Source organism: Oncorhynchus tshawytscha, linkage group LG11, assembly GCF_018296145.1.
Source record: "Oncorhynchus tshawytscha isolate Ot180627B linkage group LG11, Otsh_v2.0, whole genome shotgun sequence".
Taxonomy (NCBI): Eukaryota; Metazoa; Chordata; class Actinopteri; order Salmoniformes; family Salmonidae; genus Oncorhynchus; species Oncorhynchus tshawytscha.
In genome coordinates this window covers 8,300,333-8,308,277 of record NC_056439.1, presented here as the reverse complement: position 1 = coordinate 8,308,277, position 7,945 = coordinate 8,300,333, and positions in this window count along the sequence as shown.

Below are 7,945 nucleotides of genomic sequence, written 5' to 3'. Positions count from 1 at the left end.
TTCCACCGAAGTTGGCTCTCCTGCCTGTTCGGGCGGTGCTCGGCGGTCGTCGTCACCATCCTACTAGCCACCACCGATCCCTTTTTCGTTTGTCTGTTGGTTTTGTCTTATTAGTTTCACCTGTGTGTATTTTAGTTTAATTAACGTCCTTATATGTATTAGGTTGTCCCGCCCTTGTTTTGTGCGGGATTGTTTGTATTTCATGTATTTTGGTGGAGTACGTGTGTGTTATTTCTCCGGTCTATTTTTGATCCTGTGTTGGATTATTCACCCTGCATGTTGGGTTGACCGTGTTGTTTTGATTGCCGGAGAATTAAACTGTCGAATCACTTAACCTGCTCTCTGCGCCTGATTCCACCCACCTTGAGACTACGTGACAGAGATTGCGTCTCTCACATGGGTAGGCAGACCATTCCATAACAATGGAGCTCTATAGGAGAAAGCCCTGCCTCCAGCTGTTTGCTTAGAAATTCTAGGGACAATTAGGAGGCCTGCGTCTTGTGACCGTAGCGTACGTGTAGGTATGTACGGCAGGACCAAATCAGAGAGATAGGTAGGAGCAAGCCCATGCAATGCTTTGTAGGTTAGCAGTAAAACCTTGAAATCAGCCCTTGCCTTGACAGGAAGCCAGTGTAGGGAGGCTAGCACTGGAGTAATATGATCAAATGTTTTGGTTCTAGTCAGGGTCTAGATCAACATCTTGGCCATGTTCTGTTATAATCTCCACCCGGCACAGCCAGAAGAGGACTGGCCACCCCTCATAGCCTGGTTCCTCTCTAGGTTTCTTCCTAGGTTTTGGCCTTTCTAGGGAGTTTTTCTTAGCCACTGTGCTTCTACACCTGGAGTTACTTGCTGTTTGGGGTTTTAGGCTGGGTTTCTGTACAGCACTTTGAGATATCAGCTGATGTAAGAAGGGCTATATATAAAAAAAAGATTTGAATCAATGTAGATGAAGGATTTTTAAGCCTTGAGACAATTGAGACATTGATTGTGTTTGTGTGTCATTCAATGTGTGAATGGGCAAGAAACAAAATATAAGTGCCTTTGAATGGGGTATAGTTGTAAGTGCCAGGCGCACCGGTTTGTGTCAAGAGCTGCAACCCTGCTGAGTTTTTCACACGGAACAGTTTCCTGTGTGTATCAAGAATGGACCAACTCCCAAAGGACATCCAGCCAACTTGACACAACTGTGGGAACCATTCGAGTCAACATGGGCCAGCATCCCTGTGGAACGCTTTTGACCCCTTGTAGAGTCTATGCCCCAATGAATTGAGGATGTTCTGAGGGCAAAAAGGGGTGTGTGTGTGTGTGTGTGTGGTGGGGAGGGGGGGGCAAAACTCACCGGCTTACCGGCATAAAAATAGGTCTGTAAAGTGCTTTGAGCACTTGGGAAGGTGCTTTTAAGTGATCCTTCCTCATTCGTAACTCATCCATCTTTGGCATTGGCATGACAGTCACATGTCTTGGGGAGGTTGAGCACATCTGTGGATCTAAGGGCGTATATGTTTTAATGCATGGGAGATCATGCCTAAAATGACGATGGCGATCCTATTCAATACTGTGGCCGATATCTATATGGACATGTGGTCCACTAAGTCAGTCAAAAGGGCTTTTCTCATGGCAATCAATACAATATGTTCATGATCATTTGAAAGGCCTAAATATATATGGTAATTTCCTGTATATAGTATTGTAACGTTGTGATATTCTTTGTTCAGTCAGCCATTGATTTCACATTCATCAAAACAAACTGTATTATTTTTAACAAACAATATGAAAACGGTGAACACAAAATGAACAATAAAAACAAATAACCCCAAAGTGACAAAGCTGCATGTAAATGCGTTTAATAGCCATGTTTACCCAAACACGGAACCGTGAGAACACGGAACCGATAATTGAGTCTCTCGTCACAGAGTAATGCAATTGCCTCCTGAATGTCAAAGTGCGGAAATTGAGAAAACGTAAAGGCTCTCATTTGTAGCATGGCATTTTGGGAGTCATGTCTGAGCAATTTGAGTTCTATAAAAGTTTATTGCTTGCTAATCTGTGTGTGTGTGTGTGTGTGTGTGTGTGTGTGTGTGTGTGTGTGTGTGTGTGTGTGGGTGTGTGGTCATACCCAGACAACAGCACTAAAGATGAGAGCCAGGTCCTCAGGACCACCACTCTCCAGTGAAATAAACCCACTTCAGCCACCAGCCATGAGAAACCCTAATGGGCAAACCAACCTCTCTCAGAACCACCTGGAGTAGACTCTCTAGACCAAAATAACACGGGTCTTCTCTCCGCTGGGTTTTTCAACTTTCAACTCCCCATCCCCCCAAAACACGCACTCATGTGCACGCACGCACACACAGCGGGTGTTCTCAGCTCACCATGACTTGAATTATGTTTTCCCTCTCTCAATCTAATGATGGTTGTGTTCTGTTCTGTTCGCCACAACGATACTTTGAACGAAATTAACCCTGAATCAACAACATCTTGACAGATGTCTAATGAAATGACCTGACAGCAACAAGCGCTCGCAGGACTACCGGGCAACTGGTAAAGACGTGTGTGTTTGTGTGTGTCTTTTGTACTCCCCATCTTTCGTTATGGACCCAATCTAAGTATTTCAATGCATTATTTAGTAGCTCCATCTTGCCTTCTAATAGAGATGTACTATTTGCCAAACTAATCAAATCCTTACAAATCTACACAAGTGCATTGGTGTAGGGGCTAGGTGTTGTTTCTGGACAGCCACTATCTCAAACAATCACCAAGGTTAAGTAACTCCCCACCTAAGAAGCCCCAACAGATCACTGCATAACCTGAATGCCCAATGACCTACTCTGCATTCCACTGTAACTCTCTTGCCCTGTCGCCACACGAACATGGGGACGGCTGCTGTCGAAACAAACTTTGACAATGACTGATGTGGGATGTGTGTTGCCTTGTTGGCAAAAATCCCCTCTGCATTGTACATCATTGTCAAAGTTTGTTTTGACAGCAGCCGTTGCCATGTTTGTGTGGTGACAGGGCAAGAGAGTTACAGTGGAATGGGGCTAGGTGTTGAACTGGTGGAATCAATGTTTGTTTCCACGTCAATTCAACCCAAAAAATGTAATTTGATGACGTTGAATCAACGTGGAAAGCTTATTGGATTTGAAATACGTCGTCAACGTAAGGGAATTTTGCACCCAACTTCTGATCCTAAATCCATGGTGAGATTTTTTGTTGATTTCATGTTGAATTCACATGAGTTGATAGCTCAACGAAACGTAAATCAAAACTATGATTTAAAATTAGGGGTGTGCCGAGTAGTCGAAGAAAACAAGTATCGTAACGGATATGGGCAATTATCTGGATACAATTATATTTGAATTTATTTGAATTATCTGTCCTAAAAAATAAAAAGTGTACCAGGCGCCCGTCTTTCTTATGTCAGTCAGTTATGTGCGATGTTCTATGCGGTCTAAGTAACTCAACTGGCTAGTTTGCCTGTCTGTACAGACAAAGGAGGCTGTACATTGACCCTGCAGGTCTGATTAGATGGAAAAATAGGCTACAGCTTCACTCTATCTACTCACTTCATATTTTCACCCAATCACGTTTCCTAATTTCCCTCGCATGTTGTCAGGCTGATCATTTAGATTGCTGCTGTCTTGCTACTATGATGCATCACACGGCGAGGACGTTTTCTGTCAAGCTATCAATGTGCATGATATCTAACAAGTGGGACGAGGGTAGGGAAAAAAGATTAAGCTCTGATGCGCATTCTGAGTGACAGCAGACTTGGCTGCCTGCTGCAAGCCGAGCGGAGAAGCAGACACACCCCTCTGTGCGCTGCTCCTAATCAACAGCTTTTTGAAGTGAGAACATGCAGGGGGGTATTTTGCCAACATCTACGTACGCCTATTAAAACTCTTCAGTTTTTACCGATCGGATCCGACTGTCAACTGCCAATTTACGGATACGATTACAAATATGAGCATGGCCATGTTGGCACACCCATAGTTGAAATTACTTCTGAGCCTAGTGGGATATCTGTTATACAAGTGTGTGTGTGTGTGTGTGTGTGTGTGTGTGTGTGTGTGTGTGTGTGTAAAAAACACAGATGGGTGGTTTAGTGCCATCGTTAAATGAGGAAAACATTTTCATTGGATGGGAGAAAGAAGCTGAGATTACAGAGTGGACTGCCATAGAGGGGCACACACACACACCACACCTAACCAGGGTACTGTTGTAACCTGAGAGCGTGAAGATAACCCTGCTTACTCTTGGAAGTCCACATGGAGAATTGCATTATTCTGTGTGTGTATACATGTGGCCATACATTTCACAGAACGGGAGCTCAGTGTGGTGAGGGAGCACTATTTGTCAGCACAGACAACACAAGTTCCTTAACAATTGCTATTTAAAGGTCATAAAACGCCGTGTGTTGTCAGTCTTTTCTATTTTCCATTATGACAAAATGGACTGATACAATAAAAGCACAAAGGTACATTGGTAGCGCATGTGTGCGGACACACAAACCCAAGCAAGGACACGCACACACAAATACACATGCCCCCCCAAAAAAAAAAAAAACACATGAACAAAACACAAATACACACTCCCACACGCAATCCCAAGCAGTTTATCATAGAACTCTGTACTATCACCAGGCATCGTATACGAATGGAGCGGTACTCCGTTTGGCATTTCAAAGGTCACGCTACCACGTGGATCCTACTGTCTTTTACGTCCGTCTTTGTTAGACAGAAAGGTCAAAGGACTGTCCTCGGAGCCCTCAGGCAAATATAACCTCATGACAATGTGTCCAATTTTAGCCTTGCCACTGGTAAGGAGCAGTGGGAGATACTGGGCCCGTAGGGCTCTGGCCAGAAAGTAGTGCACTATGGGGATAGGGTGATATTTGAAACGCGTTCATACTGTTACCCCTGTGACTTCTTCTCCAGTTCCCCTTTAATTTGCGGCACCTCGTCACATAGGATAGAATAGAAGAGTTGTTCAACGCCTTTGACCCTCTTACATTCCACAGTTAACTAAACAGTGTTAATTAATAGTGATATGATACCCTGCTCTACAAAAAAAGACTTCACCTCACATAATTCCTGGCTATAAAGCACAGGAGAGGCTGTGATTGTACAGTCTGGGATCGAGCCATAACACAGGTTGTGATTTTGTGTGACAATATTGTGTTGCTTCAATATATCCACATCATTTTCCTGCCTCATGATACCATCTATTTTATGAAGTGCACCAGTCCCTCCTGCAGCAAAGCACCCCCGTGCATCATGGTTGGGATGGTGTTCTTCGGCTTGCAAGCCTCCCCCTTTTTATTCCAAACATAACGATGGTCATTATGGCCAAAAAGGTATATTTTGGTTTCATCAGACCAGAGGATATTTCTCCAAAAAGTACAATCTTTGTCTCCATTTGCAGCTGCAAACCATAGTCTGGCTTTTTTTATGGCGGTTTTGGAGCCGTGGCTTCTTCCTTGTTAAGCGGCCTTTAAGGTTATGTCGATATAGGACTCGAGTTACTATGGATATAGATACTTTGAAGTGAAGTGAAGTAATCTGTCTGTAAACAGTTGTTGGAAAAATGACTTCTGTCATGCACAAAGTAGATGTTCTAACCGACTTGCCAAAACTATAGTTTGACATTTGTGGGGTGGTTGAAAAACGAGTTTTAATGACTCCAACATAAGTGTATGTAAACTTTGACTTCAACTGTTGATGAGGTTGGCTTCAACCTAGTCAAAAGAAGGGGATGGCCACTATGCCATTGTGATGGTCTCTGGACAGTGTGGAGGGAATATCACCATGTGCTCAGCCGTTAGCCAGCAAGGTGTCCTCCATCACCATGCCAACCTAGGTCCCTAAAACACTGCCCTTCACATCACATTTCAGAAACACACTACATAGCATTCTCATTCAGAGGGGTGGACCAGAGCAGCCCAGGTATGTTGTCATCTGGGACAACGTGAGTTTCCACCGAATGAGCCATTTGCATTTTTTTGGTCCAGAAAACCCTTTATCTTACTGTAGTAACCTGGTATAGTTATGTTTACCAATAGATGGCAGTATCGACTCAAGACGGGAGTTTGCTTCCCGCTATCCGTAGCTATTTCCTATGTCTGCCTATATAACTGTGATTAAGGAAGCTTCAGGTAGTTTAAGCCAGGTGCATTAGAGAATGTAATTCTAAGTTACAATTAAATAATAAGCCGTTCTTACGTCTCATTATTTAATTCTAAGTTACAATTAAATAATAAGCCGTTCTTACGTCTCATCAATCTTAGATGTCTCTAAGGATACTACATATTTGGCGATGAGGATAACTGGAGAACTGCGTTGGATTATTTTTGCCACGAATTTAACGGAGTGTTTGGCGTGCGACGCGGGAGGTGAGACTCAAGTGAGCAGTAGAAGATTCTGGAGGATTGATTCCCTGAATACGGGTAAACCAACATATTGACTGTTTGAGGGGGAGAAAGAATCGGAAAAGATGGCTTTGGCAACAATAGGCTCGCTACCACCATTTGATCCTAAAAATCAGGAATGGGACTGTGAAATAATGGAACACTTCTTTGCTGCTAATGAAACTAATAACTGATGCCGCTATACAGAAATCCATACTCATAAGCGTTGTCGGTGCACAGACGTACAACTTAATGAGAAACCCATATAAACCAGGAGAAAAGTCAGTCAGATTTAGTCGAGCTATTATTAAAAAAATCACTTCAACCCATAACCCAGTGAGATAGTACAAAGATTCAAGTTTGATTCACGCATGATATAATTTACCGAATCAGTGGGGGAATATGTGGTTGAGTTGAGAGAACTAGCATTGGACTGTAACTATGGGAATGCATTATCGCAAATGCTACGCGATCGGCTTGGGTGTGGGATTAATGATGACAGGATACAAATAAACGTGTTATCAGAGTCTAATCTCACTTTCTGAGAATGCACTCAAACTGACCCAGGCCATGGAGTCCACGAATAGAAATGCACTGGATTTGCAGGCAAGGCACTGGATTTGCAGGCAAGGCACTGGATTTGCAGGCAACTGTGTGCCATACAGTAAAAGAGAGCAGCTCTAAGCGCGTAGAATTTCAAAGAACGGAAAACCGTGGTGCAGCAGCCAATAGACTGTTATCGTTGCAAAGGCAAACACGCAGCGTTTGACTGTAAATGCAAACACGAAAAGTGTCATGCGTGTGGGATAATAGGCCACATTGCGAGGGCGTGCCGCAATGAAATATAAAAAGCCACGGGCTACAGAAGAGAACGGACAGGAAACCGAATACATCCAGACGCTCTAGCTACCGCTCTAATCAAGTCATAGAAAGTGAGTGCGCAGACGCAGAGCAAGCATTCTCAATGTACAGTGTACAGGCGGCGAATATGAAAAAGGTGAAGCCTTTCATTGTGGAAATGAGGAATAAATGGATTTAAGGTACCGTTTGAACTAGACACAGGATGTAGTGTCACGCTGATGAACAGGTCCCAATTCTATAGGAAGTGTGAAAACCGTTGAAGTGCCTAAACTGAGAGATATAAGCCTCTGAGATATAAACCTCCGACCATAAGCCTCTGATCTCTCAAAAGCCAGTACCACAAATGGTCTCTCCAAGAGTTCAACGTTGGGCTGTGTGGCTCAGGGTCTACGAGTACAGAATAATTTACAAACCAGGTAGATACCATGGGAATGCTGATGCTCGGAGTAGGCTGCCAGTTCCAGAAATCATCATTCAGGAAGAAGAACATGACCAGGTGTTGATGATCCAGGTGTTGATGATCGACGTGTTGGATGATGCACCGCTGAACACCGCACAAATCAGGCAATGGACTTCAAAGGATGTGACGTTATCACTGTGCATGAATTTATCCTGAAAGGATGGCTTACAGTGACAGAGCCTCAGATCATGCCTTAGTACACTCACTGCTTGGCA